At 46.0% G+C, this 22,354-nt stretch overlaps 1 protein-coding gene across 1 annotated transcript in view; it reads right to left on the bottom strand.

Moving 5' to 3' along the window:
- The window catches only part of NRF1 (nuclear respiratory factor 1), a 76,254-nt gene extending 56,221 nt beyond the window's left edge, over nucleotides 1–20,033 (bottom strand). Inside the window, exon 1 of the mRNA XM_082490165.1 lies at nucleotides 19,937–20,033. The gene's annotated coding sequence lies outside the window, so the exon portion shown is untranslated. The remainder of the gene's footprint in view (nucleotides 1–19,936) is intronic.
- Nucleotides 20,034–22,354: the final 2,321 nt, after the last annotated feature.

Genomic DNA, 22,354 nt, shown 5'->3' with positions numbered 1-22,354 from the left:
CAGTCACCTTTGCTGGAGGAAAGGCCTTGTAGCCCCGAGATTATATGCCCCTCACCCACTACATATGAAGAGGTCTGATGAAAGCTGGAACTTATTTTTGCCACTTCAACATCTAGCTTTCAGGGAAGACGCTCAAGGGTGATACACGATCTCTCTCCTTCAACCTCAATAGCTCAGGACACAAAGGAGGATGCCAGTACAGAAGTTTACTGGCAGCAAGTTGCGTTCTGGAGACCACTTTTGTTGCATTGCTTGTTTAGAGTCCGGAAGCAGGCAAAATCATTACAACCCAAGCACAAATATTACATAAAGCGTATTTATTTAATGCATCTAGTGGTAAACCACTGAGCAAAGTAGCAGCTTACATAGTCAGCAGGGCACTGGACCACATGCCATGAACATAAATCTGTGCAGAAGGAAGACAAGAGGTAGGCAGATATTTTCAGCGTGCATCTACCGTACATTTGTGGAAAAGGAATGGCACATCCTTAAGATATTTTCAAACTACATTAGAAGAATTAGCATATCAACCCTGAAAAACAGATTGCCCCAAACCCCCATGGCAACCAGCAGAAGGAAAGAGACGATCAGCTGTAGGCAACAATAAAGTATACCCAGCAAATTTTGACCCTGTAAGTATAGCCATTGAATTTAAAGCTCTTGATTGACGCCCTCTTCGTGGAAACCTGTTCAGCTTGTCAGGAGGAGAGAGCTAGGAGCACAGGCACAGACCACAGAGTGGTCTCAGATACACAGGTGGGTAACTGCTCTATGAACTCAGACAAGCCATGCCACCACACGCAGCTTTGCCCTTCAAAAGCTTTCAGTGGCTTCTATTATCCATATCGTGCCATAAATACATAACACTTTGCAAATAATCAACGTGAAAAAAAAACTCAGCCTGGGAAAATAACCACTGTTCTACTGAACACAAAACCCACGTCCTGATGGCCAAACCATGGAAACAACGGTGGGACCAGTGAGACACTGGGACCCAGACCAGGAGAAAGTACTTTAAGAGGGTTATTTTGACCAAACTAACTGATAGTCATACATGAAGGAGCAAATAATTGAGATATGGCAAGAGAGACTATTAGAAAGATGGGATGCTCCATGGAAGAAACGGAGAACAGAGGACACCTCAGATGAAGCTGCAAATACGTGGGCAAACAGGAATAGAAGATCGGATGGGAGGCCGAAGGAGGTTAAAGGTGAGGACCAGAGTCTTGCTCTGAACTCAGGAGAGAGTGGGGGGGGGGGAGGGGCATGACCAAAGCAGGGACAAGGCATGACCAAAGCTGTGGAGGAAGAAATATCTTTTGCAGCAGCATTTTAAGCAGCAGAAGCTCAGAAGCAAGGAGGCAGTTACATAGGCCAGACAACAAACAGACGAAAAGGAAGGGTGAAGAGTGACTGGGAGTTAGAGGCGTTTATTTCTACCTCACATTTACTGACCAAAGAGCTGAAATATGACAGATTTTTAATTTTTTTTTCCCCATCACCACCTGGTTTCTAAAGGCTTGTTTCTACATGCTTCAAAATGTCTTCTGCAACTCAGTGAACTGAATGTTATGGACATTTATGAAACACCTCTTCCAAAGGCAGTTCCAGCTTGAAGATACCAAATATAGGGATGCAATTATTTTAGAGTCCTGTCCTCAAAACAGGACCCTTTCTAAAACCACTTTCCATGTTTGACTTAAGTGCATCTGTTTTTACAGGGAACAAAGGCTGCATCACAAATTCAGGGAAAATATTCCCCGGACAGCGTTAAGAGAAAGCTTCTCATTCAAATGCCAGGGGCACGTATGCTGTTGAACAAGGGATAAGACGAAGTTTCTGATGTAGCAGCAGGACCAAGATACTGAAAGGAGACTTGGAACAACCCAAAGAAGACTGTTGTGTACGAAGTCATAGAATCTTAGAATGGTTTAGGTTGGAAGGGACCTTAAAGATCATCTAGTTCCCTCTCCCCTGCCATGGGCAGGGACACCTCCCACCAGACCAGGTTGCTCCAAGCCCCGTCCAGCCTGGCTTTGAACACCTCCAGGGATGGCGCCTCTACAACTTCCCTGGGCAATTTGTTCCAGTGCCTCAGTCAAAACATCCATTACTATAAAGAACAATGCTGCATATACTACAACCACCAAACCATGCTGGTCTTACCCTACTTCAGCCACACAGAGGGTGGTTGCAATCCATCACCTCATCCGGACTTGCCCAGCTAGCTGAGACTTTTGCAAACATTGTGTTTTTCCTGAAACGGCCGTGGGCAGTCAGACAGGCACCCTCTTGCTCAACAGAACCAGTTTCCCAACCATCACCAACCATCAGGGTTTAGGATGAGTTAGCTCCATGTACCCATTTACAAAACAACTTCATTACTTCTGCAGCCACCGTAGCAGCCTTGGTCTTCCCGAGAAGCCAAATCTGACGTAGCTGCTTTAGCACAGTTTCTCATTTACTAATACAAAGAAATCCAGGTGCAACTTTCCAAAGTGTTACTGAACTTCCCCAAAAGCCAAAACCAATCTCCAAAGCATTTCACCCTGCTCAACTCTGCCTGGTTAACTGACAATTCAGACCTTAGAGGCCAAGCTCCTCGGGATGTTCCAGCCTCCCTCCACTGACCAGAGAGGGAGGCCACAGCAACCTGCCTTCTCACCTAGAGATCGTGGGTTTGTAGCTAAAACACACACAAAAAAGAGGACCAGATTACAGAATCCCTTTATTTTCCATGTCTGTCTATGTCTGGTTTCTCTCCAACGCTCTACACACTTCTAACAACAAGAATCACACAAAATGAACAGCTGCTGCTAAGAGACTGCAATTTCCACACATAACACCAACTTCATTGTGGAGCATCAAAGCTAACTCCATTCATTTTGACATCTTCACGGGGGATAAAAGCAGAAGGGAACCGTATGTATTTCGGCAGTGGATTTTCATCCATGAGATGCCAACAGTGCTCTAATGCACAGCTAGATTCTAAACGTTAGGGTGATACTGGTTTGATACTGGTTTGGGTGCCCCAGTCTGGAAGAGTCTGTCTGGTTAAAACCAGGGACCTGTGCTCCCCACTGAGATGGGAGGAAGGACTCAGTCACATACTTAATTATGCAGCCGGCTGGTGTGTGACGAAGGAAGCATGGTCTAGTAGCTAAAAGGAAGAAACAAGTGTCAGGATACAGGTCCAGTACTGGAAGCTGCCCAGATACTAAGATGACCGTGGCATTAGAATCACCCTCTGTACTGGGAAGGCTGGGGAAGAGGCACATCTGCTATATTTACACTCCCACTAACATTACTGCGCCAAAAAGTGAGTTTCTTGTACATCAAACACTAAGAGATCCCCTAAAAGGTCCTAAACGGTGTGGATGGGAAACTAAATTTAATCTGGACCACAAACAGATGTTTTCAAACTTCCGTCTTCTCTCCAGGCATGTGCTAGAGGAACTCAAGCCTGCAGGACAGCAGAAGTGTAGTTGTGAGACTGTTACAAACCTACTGACGTTACAAATCACCTTCAAACTCACAATCCTCCCTAAAAGGCCGCTAGAGTTAGACGTTGCTGTTGTCCAACCCTGTTTACAACTCAGATTGCAATATCAGAACCATCCAAAAATAGCAGCAACTCAAATACTGCTAGTAAGGAAGGCGCTAGGATGCTGAGGTATATTGAAGCAAACTGAAATTTTTTGGTTAAAAAAAAAAAAAAAAAAAAAAGTCATCCATATTTCCTTCCAAGGAACTTATTTTGCCCTCACCATAGAAGAATGGGGAGGGAGGGGAAAAAAAAAAAAAGATTTCAAGCAAAATCTTAATGAAATAGGTCAGCAAGCCAGGCTTTCCCAAGCCACCGTGCCTTTTCTGAAAGGGTATATTGCCACTTTTCTCCATCAAGCAATACATCTTTAAGTGTTTTCCATTAAAATAAAAAAAATATTTATCCACAGAAAAATATGACCAGAATATAAATGACAAAACATAGTACCCTTTTAGCTCATCAGGAGACAAGACTGTCAAGCAATGGACGCTTCCAATATTGTTTCCTTTGGAAGGAAACCTGCTTGGATCAAGAAGCAGCCTACAAGTCATGCCACTAAAAAAAAATGCTTTTTAATAAATAAAATTGGTACTAGGCTGAAACCATGCATTTCTGAGCCAGCAAGTGGACAGCTGGGTAAGCAACATCAGTACTCCTCATGGGCACCTATGCAAATTTAAACAGATGCACATTTCTTTTTTTTTTTTTTTTTTTTACACGCATACATTCTGCTTCAGTGCACAGTGCCTGCTTGAATTTTAGCATTTTTGGAAACAGCAACAAACAATGGCTGGGATCATCAATAGTAAGGTGGTTGTGTTCATTTAAAGTCCACTTGATTCAAACAAGGTCTAATAACCACCAATCTACTACAAACTCTATCCTCTCTCCATGGCCTCCCTTCCAAAGGAGTCTGAGGTACACACTTGCTTCCTCGGTGACACTATTAGATTTCCTCACTTTTAAGCTTTCCTGCCTGTATGAAAGTAAGTGTAAGCTGGAAAAAAGGCAATAAACTACTACAGCTTTTCAGTAAGCTGCCCAGCTGTGCGCACACCACAAGCTCTAGTAGTCCATTTCCAAGTGGTAACTTGGATTAATTCTAGTTTAACCTGAGAGCTGCCTTCATTCAATGCAGGTTTTCTACTTTACCAGCTTCTGCGTTATTTCCATACCTGCACATTTTCCTCCCAGGAAACTTCCAAAAGTCTCCAGAATCATACGCTGAAAGGCACGGAGCCTTATCTTTGAGTGTTGAAACCTTGGGTAGCTATTCATACATTCAAATTTTTCCCAAAGGATTCCTGACACAAGTCAGGCTTTGTGGGCAAACAGTCTGACTGGCAGCTTCTGCTGGTGATTACCAACCTGTTGATAGTGTTGCTGCCCCAGCAGCAAAGCATCTCTGTTCCGCATCCGAAGGGTCCGCACTTGGATTTGAACAGGAGTTCAGGCACAGGGGATGAAAGGAAAGTTGTTCGTGATTAATTTTAGATTCATCATTCCAGAAAAGGAAAGTTCATTCCTGTTTTCCTTCAGAAACCAGAACAGTTTCAGGTGTAAGGAAACCCCTAATGATATGATGACGCCCGCAAAGACATTTCCTGGTAGTTGTAGCTTAGCCCAGAAGCCTTGGATGACAGCCAGAAGTATTTTTAAAGTCATTTAAAGTGCTTTAAAAAATATGAGGATAAAGTCCCTCTCATCACACAGTGCAGTTGCTTCATGACTGTGTCAGAGGTTCCTTTGATGTACTGTCAACTATGATCCATGGCTGTTGACACCATTGCTGGAAGAACACCAGATGCGGGAGGAGCAAAGCAAGCTAAAATAGCAGAAGCCGTACCATTCAAACCAGCAGAAAACAACAGAAACTGCACATAAACCCCATAAATTCTACATTAAATTTAAAACCACATGGATTAGAACAAAGGTCTCGTCTGCTCAGTGTAATCTGTGGTGTGAATGTATACAGATATAACTCAACCAATACAAAACCACACGGGTTATCCTACTGTGGAAGTTGTCCTCTACCACTGCCATCTACTTTAATGTTGCTTCACGGGTGCTTTAAACTGAGCCAAAAATAAAATGTCCACACCAGAAAAAATTACGAGGTACAGCAGCATGACTGGAAAAACTCTCTTCCACAGACGGGGCCTGGACTTATTTTTATCCTTTAGACCGCTGAAGTGGTTTTACTTCAGATGCTGTAGAAGTGCAAGACACTGCCCTCTGAGACAGTCTTAACGTAGAGATGGGTATTTATCTCCTGGCATGTTAAATCATGCGGCCATTTTTACTAACTCATCCAACACAATGCCTAATTCATCTGAAACCCCTTTCAGATGAACAATAAATAAAAGAATTGCTGGGTGTCACTTCTTTGGCAGTTTAAATAATTCTAAAAGGATGCAAAATACGGATTATCTGAATGAAGACTGAAAGACAAGGGCTGAGACCCAGAATATTTTGATGGAGACCTGCTCTGTGCTCATCCACAGATGCACAGCTCGCTCCTGCCACGTGTGCTTAGACCTCTCCTAAACAAGCAGCTACTGCACAAAAGGGAGCTTGGGGAACGCAGGGACACCGGTTTTAAATGAAAAGAGGGTAGATTTAGATCAGACATAAAGAAGAAATTCTTTACTCTGAAGCTGGTGAGCCCCTGGCGCAGGGTGCCCCGAGAAGCTGTGGCTGCCCCATCCCCGGAGGTGTTCAAGGCTGGGTTGGACGGGGCTGGGAGCAACCTGGGCCTGGGGGGAGGTGGCCCTGCCCAGGGCAGGGGGGTTGGACTAGATGATCTTCAAAGGTCCCTTCCAACCCAAACCATCCTGTGATTCTACCATTCTGAAATGGGGTGGGAAGAACTAACAGCCTCGTCAACATCCAAAACATCAAATACAAGTTTCTCATGTTCAAGTTTTGCAACCAGATCCTTCCTTCTGCTTGGGCATTTCAGCGCTCACTCGATGAGCACACCTCTCTTCCACAAGGCAATGCCATACAGCCTAAGAAATCACTGTGAAAAAGGGCAAGTTGTCTTTCTTACAAAACTTGCTTCTTCAGCAAATAGAGTGTTCTGTATTTTCTTTGAAAATAATCCTGGTTGTCAGATTCAAGCTTCATATTGTCATATCAAGGGCGAGTCACTATGGGTAGGACACCGGAAGGCAAGAGTTCACCTGTATCCTGTAACAGCATCCACATAAAAATGAGTATGACATTTTATAACTAAACTGCAAAAATTAGCAAATCGCCCATAGCAAACAGAAGCCAACTGCTATGCAGCCCGCTCAGTGCGCTGTACTACAACCTTTCCTAGCCACAGGTTTTGGGAAGAATGAAATCCCATCCCAGCCAGCTGCAAGGCACTACTGTGCAGGGGAACTAACCTTATTTGATGGATGTCCTGAGCTCATGCAGCAGCTCTGCCTTCTATGGTGATAGCAGCAAGGATTTAGAAATTACACAGGAGGAAAAACAGAGGACTAACAGAGACACATACTCTTTCAGAACCTACTTTATAAGTGATCAATGTCAGCAATTAGTTTAATAGACACATTAACCTTTCCAGCTCTGGGTATCATCCCTGTCCTTGTTTCATGCTGGTCAGGTCATAGACTCTCTTCTCTTCCCAGCAATGAGACTCAGGAGAAAGGCTGCATTACGTGACCCACCTGGTGTCCTTTAGAGAATTGGCCTTGAATTGCTGAAAAGATCTTAAATTTAAATGATATAGGAACAGACCACATGCGATGGAAAGCCACAGTGAAAAAAGGGGCAATAAGCTTACATCAGCTCATGTCTCTGAAAAAAGGCAGCCAGCACCAAGCTCCTCCTCATCCTCCTTCCACCTAAATATCAGGGGAGTCAACACCTAAACCTACAAAGGTGGCGCAGAGGTCTAGGCTGGTGTCCACAGAGGCCCGGCTCTCCACAGCACGGACAGCTTGTTTGAAAAGGTACAAAAAGGTACAAACCAGCCTGTTAGCTAGTGATGGACCCACCAAAACACAAAGAAGCCTCATGGCCTCCAAACACTCTTCTTGTAGAGGAGGGTTAATAACAGCGTCTTCCCCAAAGCCATGCCTTGTATTCAGCATAGCGTAAAGTAAGCAGAAAGAAGAAAGGAAGAGACCAGCTAAGGCTGTGGTAGCTCGGTTGGCGCAGGGGACATCAGATGTTCCTGGGGGTTTATTTTATTTTTTTTTAATTTGCTTTGTTTTTTAAAATTTGCCCTTTTTTTTTTTTTCAATTAAGTAATTTAGAAGACTTATTTGAGAGGGCCAATTCTACATACCCACTCTCAAGAATAATCCCTCTGCCTCATTTTCTAATTTGTTTCAAAGGAACGGAAACACTCCTCTTTTTCTTTGGCAGCCTATTTTCTGTTTGATCCCCGCACTGTAGTCAGTACCTATTCCTTATCAACAGCCCTACACCACACGGAAACTCAGCACGTAGTACTTTGTCTGGCACTACACAGCAGTCTTGAGACCAGTGTAAAAAGAAAAAAAAACGAGGAAAAAAAATGTTCTGGCTCATCATTCAAGCTGGTCACCCTCCTCATGGTTTTAACTTCAATGAAATGCTGCTCCATGCTTGGCAAGCTGAGTTTTTTCAAGAAAATGTGCAACACCACCTCCCTTTCTTCCACTCTTTTTGTAAAGTTGACAAGCATCTGGAGTTTAATATGCCCTTAATGGATTCAAGCCTCCGCTGTAAATAAGTCGTTTGCTTTGCATTAAACAACTGACATCACACTGGCACTTTTGTTCTCGGAGGTGATTGCGGAGAGTTAATCAACGGGGCTCCTGTGATCCGGGTGTGTTAATTCTTGTGCAGCAGCTCCGTGGGCTGCAGGGTGGCTGCTGCAGCCATCAGTCGCCGCCTGCTAAGCCCCTACTTGCAGCTCTCCAGTGGTCTTCAGCCGCATAGACCAGCACCTCTGCTAGAAAATGGGCCTCTAAATCAGGTTTTAGCCATTTGCTGCTCCGTTTGCTCTTCCCTTTCCCCTAGCTTGGAGGGGAGCCGCGGTGCTTACTTGCTAAATGCCGCCTGCTTCAATGATGCTGCAAGGAGGTAGCGATGATGCTCAGCATTACCCTCGTGCTTGTCCCCATCCTTCAGCCATCGCAGCAAGGCAGGGACAGAGTTTCGCAGCGCAGGTCGCAAAGATGCTGGCGGTGGCACACAGGGCTTCACCCACGTGCCCTGCCGAATCGCCTTCCCCACTCCCAAGAGTTTCTGCTGTAGTGGGTAAGGTGGACCACACCACCCCCATTTATTTTAAGAACTACCAACTGTTTGCAGCTGCAACAGCTCATCCGCCTCCCTGCCACAGTGACCATCGGCACCGGTGTCATCTCGCGAGACGGAGGAATCTAAAATACCTTTGATGATCCAGGCCAACATAATGTGGAGAAGTTTTTTCAGTTAAATAGGTTTCATACTTCATGTATTCAATCAGATTAAAAAGCACTTCCTAAGCACTTAGTACATAAGAATGTTTTATTTTAAAAGCTATTTCAAACTTCCGGCTGTGTGTCTAGATAAACTCCAAATTCCCTGCAAAGACAGCCTGGAATAATTTGTAAGTGAAAACTGATCCAGCGAGAAATAAATCATTTGCCATTTACTAATAAAATCAAATCCTGTTTGGATGTAATTATACCTTTGAAATTGTCCTGTACTGCTTTTTGCTATTCTGGCACAAAGCCCCCTGTGCATTTTTTTTTTAAAGCAAGCACATACAGCCTGATACAGCTGGTTTCTAACCAGCAGATTTCAATGGCTATACTAACCATGAAGAACTAGCTCATTCGGAAACAACGGCAACACAAACCAAGAGATCGTACACCATGCTTTTCACGAGGAGCCACGACTGAAGTCACTGGTGTTCATCAAACCTCATTAGTCTTGCGAGACTTGCACCTACCCTTCGATTATCATAGCCCAGAACCACTCCGGTTTTGATAGCTCCTGAGATATATCTGAATTAGAACTGCCAACCTCCAGTTGAGGGGAAAGGACAGAGGACAACCTCGAACAGAGGAGAGACGGCCAGTCTTGGCTTGGGGGTGTCCTGGCTGTGTTCCTCCTCTATCTGGGACCAACGCTGGCTGGTACTGGGAAGCTACGTCTCCTGCAGAGATGTCCACCTCCAGCCAGGCCTGACTCGCATGGGCACAGAGCTCCCTTACAGTGTTTCCTGACGATGCTGGTTAAGAAACCACTTCCAAGTGAAATTGGAGATGGCAGGAGGTCTACGCCCGCCGATTACAACTGCACTGGCTTCTGCAAGTGCAGCTTGCAACCAAAAGAACAGGGGAAAGTCCCCGTCTCCCATCATTCGGCTGCACTACATACCAACAAGAAAGACCCAGACCTTCCCCTGATTTTTCCTCCATGGGGAGAAAAGAAAGAAGATGTTCGCGTCCTCCCCAGCAGGAGGTTTCAGACTCCCCATAGCAGAGATTTAGCTCTTTCTGCGATGCTCACCTGTCACGTTGCACTGGCATCTCTCGCTGGTTAAATATCAGTCATGAACTCGCCTTTGGGATAAATTTGATACCATTCTTGTATAAAATTGTGCCAGAGGGCACACCTCTACGGGTTTGATAAGGAAATAATGCCATTCCTTGGGGACAAGATCAATTAATAACTTCATAATTACCACAATTCATTTAAAATGCACATTTAAATCCAAAAATCCTATTTTTCCTATGGCTGTGGAAAAAGTCTTCCCTTGCTCACAGAGAGAATTTGCTGGCCCACACCTCAATCCAATAAAAAATGGCTTTCTTCTGGTGAACCTTGCGTCACTCTGGAAGCTGTGCAAGGTTTCAGATGCAACTGACTTTCCGTGACTTGAGACATTGCCTCATGTCAGCAGCAACAACTGATACCCTCCACAAAGGCAAGATAAGACACGCTAGTTTACACCTCTCCTATCAAGATTGAAGCGAACATCTTATTTCACGCTGGCTCACAGTGACACGTGGACGGTTGCCGCATGTCAGCAGAGACACGGTAACTCAAGCACTAAGAGGAACTACAGAAACCAGCTCTCGTTCCACAGCGTCCTCCTGTGGCATAATATTAGTATAATGATCCTATTAATTAGGATGGAAAAAAATTCCCTATGCTACCAGTCTCAGCGTGAAAAGAGCTAAAATAAAATAGATTCTAAAAAACAAAACCAAAGCCCCTTCTTTTAATGTGCTCTTTTTATCAGCATCTCACATAAAAGAGTAAACACGTCACACTGCAGGAAAAACTTCACACACAGAAAATCTAGAAAAGAAAGAAATTTGTCTAAAATCCTGTTTATTATGCATACGAACTCCTATTTGCTGCTGAAGTTTCTGCTGAAAGCCACCATTTGGCAACATTCATTTCACGACATACGATGCAATTTGCAACAGGTCTTTTTTGCAGCTTATCTTCACGTATTTAGCACCAAACACCAGCAGGAAGCTATGGGCTGAATGTAAGGATGAGGTGGTTTCTACTTGAAGACTCTTCTCGGGCTTCGGCATGAAGGCGATGGCGAGTGTGGGAGGACTTCACTGCAGCACTCCACCATGGCGAGCTGGAACAGACGCCCGGTCTCCCTCCTGCCCAGGCCAGCAGGGAGCAGAAGCAGCACATCAGAGAGAACGTGAAGCTCTCCAGGAAAAGAAAACCCACTTTTAAATTACCCCACCAGCTGAACTGGGCTGAACTGGCTGCCAAAGCAGTTTCTCTTCAGTTGCTTGCCTCAACCAGAGCAATGGTAGTGCACAGGGAAAGCACAGTATGCACATGCACAAGGACCCCACGATTTTAGACACCTTTTTTTTTTTTTTTTTTTTCCAAATTTTAACCAATTCACTGAAGTTTTTTTAAAAAAAAAAAAAAAGAGTACTACAGTGGAATCAGTCCTCCCCACAAAGACACTGAGAAAAAGGTTAGCACATGTTCAGCCTTGGAAACCTGCGGGAAGGGCATACCACTGCATCCCAGCCCGTGTCAGCCAGCGAGTGTAATCCAAAACTGCAAGTCAAACTACACTGTAAAATCGTAAGTCACAGTGTGGAATTCTCATTTAGCATTCCCGTGCTTCCCACCAGGCTCTGCAGGTTTCACGCAAAGCATCTGGGGTGCAATACGCAGAGGTGACTCTCCCTTAACAGAAACACCCGGGGCAGAGCCCTCTTCCCAAAAGTTTTTTTCAGGATGTGTAGTTCTGACATGAGTCTAGGAAACATAACGTAGGATATAAATAGCATTCTCAAAGGTAACACTTTGTCAACTTACACATTCTTTCATTTTATTTAAAGAACCACACAGAATTCCCAATTTCAAATTATTTTACTTTCTGGGCACAGCCCAGAAGTCATTTTACCAGTGTGAAGTGAGTTAGTCATCTCTAGTCGATCCAGCTTTTTTAATTAACACGCAAAGTGGTCTTTTAAGAATTACTGACCCAATAAGCGCAACTGCCGAGAGAGCTGCTATTCGCCGATGGCCAACAGCATTCCTGGCACTGCACAACGGCACAGCCCTCGCCCCAACAAGATTACTGCCCAAAAGACAGAGCGGGGCCCTAGCTGGCTGCATTAAGGTGCAAATGTTCCCAGTTTTAATCCTCTTTTATCGAGAGAGAGGATTAGTGGTTATGCTGGGCTACCACAGAAAAACATAATGGAAGCATGTTTTACCGAGGGATTTGAGGGAGAGGGTGGCGATGTGGCACACCACGGCCTCATCTAGGCTGAGACTTGGAGGTGTGAAGCATCACATTAACCGTAATGTCCAGCACGGACGAGGTCCACCGTCTTCAACCTTGGCTAGATGGATCACCTTATGGACTTGGTCCTCACATCACATTAATTCAACCGGATTAGCATACAGTAAAGGCAGATGACAGCCCTAACCATGTTTAATTATATAACTTCCACCCTAAAATGGCAAGCCTGGCCCACCCCTCGTTGACGGTTCTGTTAATGATCTTCAGGGAGATGCTCAATAGGGTCTGGTTGATTCTAAACCCAGAATGACTGTAGCTGTTTTTAGGAGGGGTGGTGCCACCTTAGCTGGATGGGGAAGGGTACAGGTATTCCACCTGTGCGTGCAGAAGGTCCCAGGCAATGGACTAAGCAGTGGTGAGTTGTCCCAGACCACAAAAAAAAATAAAATCTCTCTCTCCTCCTGCAGTTTAATACTTTTACCCTTTCAATTAATTTGCTCTCCGACCCTGCAATACATACTGAGCAAACAAAAAGATTAGAAACCCGGGCCATTCCATCTTAAAAAATAAATAAACAAATTAAATCCTGTAGGGAAAAATACACACTACGATAGCATTTGTTTTCAAGATCTTATTCACATAAGTTTGTGGGTTTGTTTTGTTTCCTACAGCTGCTTAAGAGGAGGGGTTGTGCATTCACAGGTCTGCAGACAGCTTCTGATGTCAAATACTGTATTTGCATTCACACAAGGAAGAATCTGGGGGTTCTCCTCCAGGCTCACAAAAACGGGCATCTCGGGTTACCCTGCAGTGTCCTTTAGGGCGTCTGAGGTGACAGAGTACAGCGAGACTTGGTTCAGTGCCAGTAAAAAAGGTGATACCTCCTCCCCTTAGCTCCTGGAACTGGGAAAAAGGAAAGGATAGGTTCCCTTGCAAAACAGTTTCCTGAGGTTCAAGACCACATCTGCTTGCCTGCCCCAAGACAGTGTGGATGAGGAGGAAAAACCCCCCAGCAAACCCACTGGAAACTGATAAGCAAAGACCCCGAAAAGGGAAAGTGTCACCTCTGTAAACGAAGCACCAGGTTATGTGAGAAAATCCAGTGCGTGTTACACTTGCAGCTGCGTATTGCGCAGGATTAAGATTTGTGTTTTCTGGAAAAAAGTGCATCTACAGCTCAACTAGATCAAAGAGATTTGTCTGCGAGTTATTTAAGTCTTAAGTACCTGCACGCTGGATTTAAATGCCAGTTCAAACATTTTTCTCTCTAGTATTGACAAAGAGCCTGTTAAGCAGGCCACCGCGCTCTCCGAGCGTCCTGCTTAGTACTCAGCTGTCTTCCACACAGGCAAAATGCAACACTCAAGACCCGAAGCACTTGTTAAAAGATGAAGCAGGGTTATAACAATCTCACACACACACGAGTACATCCGTTAATGCTCTTCTTACTAAGCACAGTTATTTCCTTCTGTCTTAGTTTGAGAAGGGGCACAGGTCAGTATGGCTTACAGGAGTACTACTCCACCAGAATCTCAAACTTCCCACGCACGTGGAGAACATCTGAGATGGAGACATCGTGGTTTTCCAGTCCTGACCCACCTTAAGTCAGCACTCAAGCGAGGCTTTTCCTGCTTTGAACACACAGCACACTATGCAAATCCCACGGGAATTCGAAGTCTTCAGAGTTCCTGCAACGCATAACCATGTATTTGAAAATACATGATTGTACACTGAAAATGGACCACGAATTTTTATTTGCTGCTACATTTTGTACTTTAGACGTCTTTCACATTTCTTCACCACCACCTCCATCTACATATGCTTCTCATTATTGGGGTTTAAGTATTACAGCTATCACAGCATTTCCTTCTCTAGCAAGAGACCCAATTTACTGATTTACCTGCCAATTGCCATGAATACTCATGATGCAAAATAATAAACCTGAAAAAAAACAACTTAGAACCCAAAGCAACTACGAGAAGAGCTTCAAATCAGCTAGCTCCTTCCAGGGAGGAAAGGGAACAGCACTATTTGAAGTCACTTCTCTTTCAAACGGGAAACCAGGAGTTAAAGGATTTTCTTTGTGCCCAAGAAAGCGGCTGCAGAAGCAGCAGCAGGAGACTGTAATGGCTGACGCCAAAAATAAACTTATGGGGAAGAGAACTAATTTAGACACCATTCCTCTACAGAGGATGTTGCAAGGTAAATAAAGCGTGGAGACTCGGGGGGTGCGGTCTTGCAAGTATTTTTGACCCAGACTATGGGGAAGTTTTCCAAGCCTCAAAGTCATCCCCCATTTGATTACTTTAATTAGATGGTTATGTAATAAACAGTGGGAGGGACTCAGTTGCTTCTGGATTGCATTTCTTGATCCCACCTATTATAGGCAAACAGCATGCTCAATACATCAAAATGCACTTTCATGCTTTTCTGCTTATGTAACTGAAGTCAGATGAAGTTTGCAACAGTACTGAAAAAGTTGAGTTACCCTCCAAGTCGCTATCAGTCTGCAGCATCTCAGCAATCCATTTATTATTTATAGGCAATACAGACAGCACACAGAGCAAACAGATAAAATAATTCACACATCTGCCTTACACACAGCCTCACAGAGGCAGAAAGTAATCAGCACCCAACGAAAATAACGCAAGCGAGGAAGCAGAGGCTCAGAGCCCAGCACCAAGAGCAGAATGCACCTCACCGCGCTCTGTACTGAGGAGACACCTGCTTTCATCCTCCAGCACAAAAATAGGCTCCGTTACCCACTGAAAGCAGTATGGTCTCTAAAAAAGGATGAAAAACAGCAAGAAAAGGAGATGCTGGACTTCCCAATCCCATAGAGCCAATGCTCTGATGGAATACACCTTCCATCCAAAGCGTTCCAAGAGTCTCTGCACAGCTACATCCTTCTTATAGGACGGAAAAAAGAAAACCCACACTATTTCATTGACATCAAAACGTCAATGCGCATCAGGACGCCTATCACTCTCCTACGTGCTCCACCAAATATAGCCTCCACCTCCCCATTTCCTATCTGTCAATAGAAAGGACTCCTTCTTGGAGTTTGGCAGGCAACTCATCCACAACAAAACCAGACCAGTCTCAGACAGAAGTCCTTGCCATAAAGCTAAATGCATCAGGCGATCTCCAAAACAAAGTGGGTGTGCAGCCTTGATTACTTGGCCGTCCTCTCCGAGCTCCCCCCTTACACTCCTGGTGAGAACACAAGGTCTGCTCCTAGTTATAAACCGTGCTGTTCCCACAAGGATAACGGGCTCTGAGGTTTCCTGGCGAGTGGTGGCATTGCATGGGGATGAATGATTCCAGCCAACCATCCCAATGGAACTGTCCAGCTGGCAACTGGTTCAGCCCCACTAGTTTTTGGGAAAAAGCAAAGGCAACAGGGCCAGAATTAGCAAGACACCGCAAATATTGAACCCCGTCACAATTGCTGCAGTGGATACAGAATAGACCTGAATTCTCCCCAAAGCAGGACGGTGCCTGGATGGTGCCGGTTTAGCCTGGCCAGGTGAGAAGTTCCTGCCACCCATGATGCAAAGCCCTGGCAACCTGCACAATTCTGGACCTCCAAACCTTTCTCCACACTCCACTGCTAACGGAACAGCCTTTACATTGGAAATCAGCTGAGAGCTTCTGGTAGAAGCTGAAGATTCAGGTGGAAAAAAAGAGAAGACGCTAGTAATGCTCAGCATTTTATGGTCTGCAATACTTGAAAAACAGGGGGCTTGCTAGGATACATTCACCTGGTCTAGGTTCACACGCAACACAAGATGATGAAGGATTTGCAAAAGCTGACACACAAATTCACTCATTAAAGCAAGCGATAAACAGACCGGGGCAGGGGCACGTATCTGCATTCACCAGTGGACATGTGGGAAACCATTAAACTGACCCTCTCACAAACAACTGCACTCGAAACCGTAAGAGGATGGATTACCTTTAAACACAGACAAACATCGCCCCAGTGCCCAGAGACCATGCCAGAGACTACGTGCCACTTGACTCCTTCGTACGGAGGGTCTTCTGTGGTTTGAGACTTTCAGCAGCACGAGCCTTACCAAAGATCCAGAAGAGCACAATAACCATCAACACAGCTCTGAATCTGGTGTGAAAACTAAACTGGAATAAATGGAAACTTTCATCCTTAATTTTGATTTACAACTGGCTGTAGCCAGTCCTAATTTTAGACAAGCATGCTTAACAAATGGCTATGTATCAAAGCTCTAATAAAGTTCATTAGAGAGCCGCATGAGTCACAACAAGTATCTGCTTCAAGTGCCACCTCATCACCATTTTCCATTGTTCTACTACTGTAACTACTATATAGTAAAAGTAAGATCCCCACCATGCAGCATAAGTTATTTAAAAAGACCAAGGGGTGTATTTTAAATTATTTTATTAAATAACTCGAGCACTGGGTAATCAGGAATACAAGAATATTAACTATATTTTTTCCCTATGGATCTACTACAGAAAGAACAGTAAGGAAGAAAGACTGAGGCTAAATTTTACAGTACTTCTTGCATCGAAAATCATCAACACAAGCCGATCCTTACTGACAGCATGCAACGTTCTTATGTATAAAAGCCTATATTAAAATTTTCTTGATAAAAGGGATACAGAAGCACAGCAGAGTCACTGCACTCTGCTTCCTTCCTAGAGGATACTTTTCCAGCTCATAGGAGGTTAAGGCAAAAAAATAGTAATCCCCAAAGCCTTCAAGAAACTGAGAAGCTGCATGGAAATCTCCCTCAGTTGGTAAATGAAGAGCAGGTGGAAGCAGTAATGGAAATACTTCCAGAGCATTTACATGGACACGGCAGCAGAAGTTTGACATGATGTAGCCTAGAAGCAAAATTTACAATAAAGGCAGCCCCAGTGCTCCCAACCTGGGCTCCTGCAGTCATTCGTGGTTCTTTATTTTCACTTATGAGGCTGAAATCTTCCAGGCTTAAAGCTTGCCAGAAGTGAAACTGGCTGGTTTAAATCTAAGAAAAGATGATTTAGGCTCCTGAGTGACAGAAAAATTATGAAATTCCACCACTTGCAGTCTGAAAGTTGACATCTGTGCAGCCGACCAGCCATGGAGATTTTGTCCAGGAAAGTTGAGACAATTAGCTGAAATGCAATATTACAGTGCGTAAAACCCCTGCGTGGCCAACCTTGCTCAGAAGCAAAGTGGCCTTTGCTCACCGTAGCTTAATCCTCTATGAACAAGTTTATGCCACACGTTTTCCCGAGGGAGCTACAGAGAAGGGCAACCTCTGACTGACACGGCGTACACTAAGGACTCTCACTGGTACAGCTGGCTTTTGCCAGGACGGCTCATTTACTTCTGGGATGAGGGTATTTCTTGGTCTAGCACACCGGGCAGCACAGTTGGGACGGCACGGTCCACATTCACAACATAAACTTGTGTCAGGATAACTAACATGCTCGTTACACAGAGCACAGTCAGGCCAAGTTACCTGCAAAGGAGCACCCATGCAGCACAGCCAGGTATGAAGTGAAACACCGCGAGTTAATGGGGTCCACAGAAAGGTTTTGATTCAACAGAAAGGCAGCGCTTTCATGGCTCCCCACCAAAAATCATATTGCCTACACACGTGCGAACACTGGCTCTATCCAGGCTGCCAACAAACACCGCTTTACAAGACCTATGCTTCATTCCACCTGTGTAACATGAATGTACATCAGGCCACACACTTTGTAAAGTGCAGATGCTATTGCGGTACATGAAATTGTAAGAACTACATAAAACACATACTGGATGAGGCAGAGGGCTCCCAGCTCGCTGTATTTATGGCACGTGCGGAAAAGCCCATGCCTTGTTCATCGTAAAGCCTCTACATATATGACGTGAGACTTCTGAAAAACAACTGTGATACAATAAAATACAATAAAAATCAACTGCGATACTCTATAAAATAGTAAACGTGGAAAAACACAAGGATATGAGATTATTTAATTAAACACTATACCATAACACTTATCCATGATGGACAAGATTAAAACCCTGAAAAAAACAGTTAATATAATCCTGACCTTTCCACAGTTACCACTGCCATATATTTTCTCTTTCCCCCTCAATGAAAAAAAAATTGTTGCTCCCAGTTTTACTACAGGCATGAAATTATAAATTAAAAAGATGATCAATTTCTCTCTCAACTATTTCCCCAAAATTCGGGCATTAAAAGTTTAACATAACAGGTTTTAAAAATGAGCAACTGTGATGCAGATGAATCAGAAGACAAGGTAGCGCTGCTGCTAAAGTAAGGATGAACACAAGTTGCCATGATGTCACGAACAAAACTCTGAAAAATAACGACTGCACACAGCCACCACAACACCAAAAATACTCTCACAGTGTCCAGGACACAGGAAGAAGGTCTAAAACTGTGCCTGGACAGCAGCAAGGCTAACGCATTAGAGAAAAAACAGAACAGCAATGTCTTCCCCAAGATAAAAGTCCCGAATTCTGGAAATAACGAAGACAGCTCCAGCAGAGGGGGAAAAAAACCCATAAAGCAGAGATCCGAATCTTGAAGAGGTGCACAAAAAACATCTCCCCATGCTATGGAAATTATCTGTAGCTGCAAGAAAGCTCAGACTTAGTAACCCCACACGTATGAAGACTTTCAAGACGAATATTCCTGCCCTGTAATTACTATTTACACTAACAAGGTCCTGAGCACCTCAGTCATGAACCAGGTCTCTCCCGAGCCAGATGTTGTATAACCCAAGAACAAAGAGACACGACTTATACCCCCTTTTGGGCATATCAGAAAGGGGGTGGGGGGGACTCTACTTGCGCAATTAACAGCATTTAAACTCCCTGCCTTCCCAGCGGCAGCCCCACTCCCCAACTCATATACAAAAGGGCAGCACCGGCCCAGTAAAAAATAATCAGAAATTAGTCAGAAAAATAAAAAAGGGGGGGGAGAATAAAAGGGTGAGTGGGGGGGGGTGTGTGGAATAAAAGGAGGGAAAAAAATAAAAGGAGAAAAAAAACAAATTTAAGGAAAAATAAAAGGAGGGAAAAAAATAAAAGGGGGGAAATAAAAGCGGGGGGGGGAATAAAAGGAGGAGGAAAAAATAAAAGAGGGGGAATAAAAGGAGGGGCGGAATAAAAAGGGGGGGAGAAGGGGGTTTAATGGGGGAAAGAAAATACAAGGAAATAGAAGCAGCAAAGCCCCGCAAATGGCTGCAGCCGCGACCCAGCTCCCCTCCCCGGAGCAGGCCCGTCTCGCAGCGGGGCCGGAGCAACCTGCTCCCGCAGCCCGCAACCCCCGCCCGGGCCCGCGGCCTGGGGCCGGCGCGCACCCGCCCTCCCCTTCCCTCCACCACCCCCTCCGGCGGCGGTGGGCGCCCGCTCCCCCCGGACCCCCCCACCCCACCCCCGGCCGCGGCCCCCGCCGCCCCGCAGGCCGCCCCCACTCCCCCCCCCCCGTTCCCCCGGCGGGCCCCCACCCCCGGCGGGGCCTAGCGCGGCCTAGGCGGCCCCGCGGCGGCGCTGAGGGGAGGCGCGGGCGCCGGAGCCGGGGGTGCCTGGGCGGCCGGCGGGGGCCCCCGCGTTGCTGCGGCTGCGCCGGGGCTGGAGGAGCTGGGAGATTGCGCGGTAGGACACTCACCTCAGAGCGGCTGCGCTGCGGCGGGCCTGCGCCGTGGAGCCTCTGCCGGGCGGCGGCCGGGGAGGGAGGCGAGCGGGGACGCGGGGCGGCTCGCCCTGAGCCGCCGCAATGGCGAGCGGGAGAGGCGGGGACCGGCGGCGGCGGCGGCGGCGGGAGGAGGCCGGGGGGGAGAGGGAGAGAGGGGGGGGAGGAGGAGGACGTATGGCGTCATAGCCCGGCGCCGCCGCCATGATGAGGAGGGCGAGGGCCCTGGCGGGCGGGGGCGCTGCCGCCATGTGCGGGAGGTCGGGGCGGCGGAGGGGCTGAGGGATGGAGATGGAGATGGAGATGGAGATGGAGATGGAGATGGAGATGATGGAGATGGAGGAGAAAGCGGCGGCGGCAGCGGCGGGGGGGGGGGAGAGCGGGGGGCACCGGCGCCATGTTGGGGAGGTCGCGGCGCCTCTCCCCCGCGGAGGAGTTGGGGGCGCGGAGGGCGCGAGGGGGTGTCGGCGCCATCTTGGGGAGGTCGCGACTGTTCTTTTCCCCTCAGGAGGTGCGAAGGGGCTTCGGGCGGCGGGCGGGAGAGACCTGAGGAGACGGCGGGACGGGCAGAGGGACCTGGCGCCTCAGCCAAGCGGGCTGCGGTCCCGATCGCGTTTTTCTGTGGAAAGAGTCTTTTTAAAACCATCCCAGCCTGGGCTGTGCTGGACCTGGCACCTCAGCCAAGAGGACTGCAGTAGCAATCATGTTTTTTCTGTGGAAAAAGTCCATTTAAAACCATCCCAGCTTGGGCCGCACTGGACATGGCACCTTAGCGAAGCAGGCAGCAGTAGCAATCGCATGGAAAAAGTCCATTTAAAACCATGCCAGCCTGGGCTGCGCTGGACCTGCTGCCTCAGCCAAGTGGGCTGCGGTCCCAATTGCATTTTTCTGCGGAAAAACACAGTTTAAAAACTATCCCAGCCTTCTGCTAGGTCACAGCTTTCCCGCCTGCGCACCACCAGGTTTTGGTGGTAGGTGAAACAACCGCCCAGGTGGTTTTGGGGTAGGAGGAACCATATTGCTGAGACAATCTGGGGTTTTAAAAAAAAAAAAAAAAAAGGGGGGGGGGTGTGTGTCAAAATAACACGTTGGGAGGCCGGTGGGGTGTGCAAGAGGCCATCTGTTTGTAGCTGTAAATCTTTGCCCGCTCCCGGCAAGGGCTGCCGGCTCGAGGCAGCTGTGGCTCCTGCACTGGACCTCCTCCGAAACTCAGCTTGGTCTCGCGCCAAGGGGACGGGTGTCCCTTCTGCACCTAAGAAAAACGGTGATAAGACAGTTAGCAGACTGGCAGCCTGCTTTTTTCCCATGAACGAGCACATAGTTCCACAAAGGCTCTCATTTCCACTATGGGTATCGATGAACTGAACTCAGCTTTAGCCCCACTAATTACTCTTCCTGGTATATGGAAGCTAATGATTTCTTGTATTATTGTATTAGGGCTCAGAGATATGTTAGGATCGCAGACTTGTTCTGGGGGAAGGTGTTCATGTTTGAAGGCTGTCACTGTCCCTAGGCAGCCAGGGGCTTCAGCAGGAACCTGAAATATAAAGGAGGAGGATTTAAAACACAGAGGGAAAAGGAGATGAGGGAAATAAAAAAATGGGTGTAAATCTGTGTTTTGTATGAGGGAGTCTTAAGGTGAGACTTGACGTCTGATGCACTGAGGCTGTCAAATTTAAGATGTTTTCCCCACACCTAAAGAATGACATGGAAAATACAATGACAACAGGTACTAAGAGAAGAGTTAACAGAAGCTGGTTAAGAGCAGCCTGGAAAGCAAAATATTTTCTGTAATATTCCTTCGTTAAGGATCTTATGTATTTATTTTGCACTCTGCTAAAGATTTGGTGGATCAAAAATTCAGTAGACTTTTATATTAGAGTAATCATAATTTTATTTTTGTTGGTGTAAAATGTATGAAATTTGTTTTATTTCAGGACATCAGCCTACCATCTGTGCGTAGTACAGACCTCTTCCACGGGTATGTCGCTGTACTAAAAATTATAACATTTTTGTCATTATACAAATATCCACTGTTGGGATTTTACAAGTTCCCTTGAAGCATGCAATACCAGTCCCTGTAAAAGGGGATGTGTCCTACATGCCTGCCAGCTCACAGCACTCTGCAAATTTATTGGTAGTCAGGCAAATATAGAAAATATAGAAATAACTTCATCTGATAGGTGGAGTGAAACATGGCCATCAATTTTTTCTGTTTACAAATAGAATAAAACAATAGTAGATGACTTCTTAGAGCGGGAAGTGATGACCATAGTATACCTGTCTGAAGATGCAAGAAATCTGGAAAGCACAGTACGGAAAACAAATGCTAACTAGCATGCCTTGTCTGCAAGGCCATCCGAGGCAATTGGCATGCGCGTCAAGTCAGCTCAG

The sequence above is a fragment of the Vanellus vanellus genome, assembly GCF_965231255.1.
Source record: "Vanellus vanellus genome assembly, chromosome: 1".
Classification (NCBI taxonomy): Eukaryota; Metazoa; Chordata; class Aves; order Charadriiformes; family Charadriidae; genus Vanellus; species Vanellus vanellus.
The sequence above is the reverse complement of the archived record's forward strand: the minus strand, read 5'-3'. Positions and strand labels throughout refer to the sequence as shown.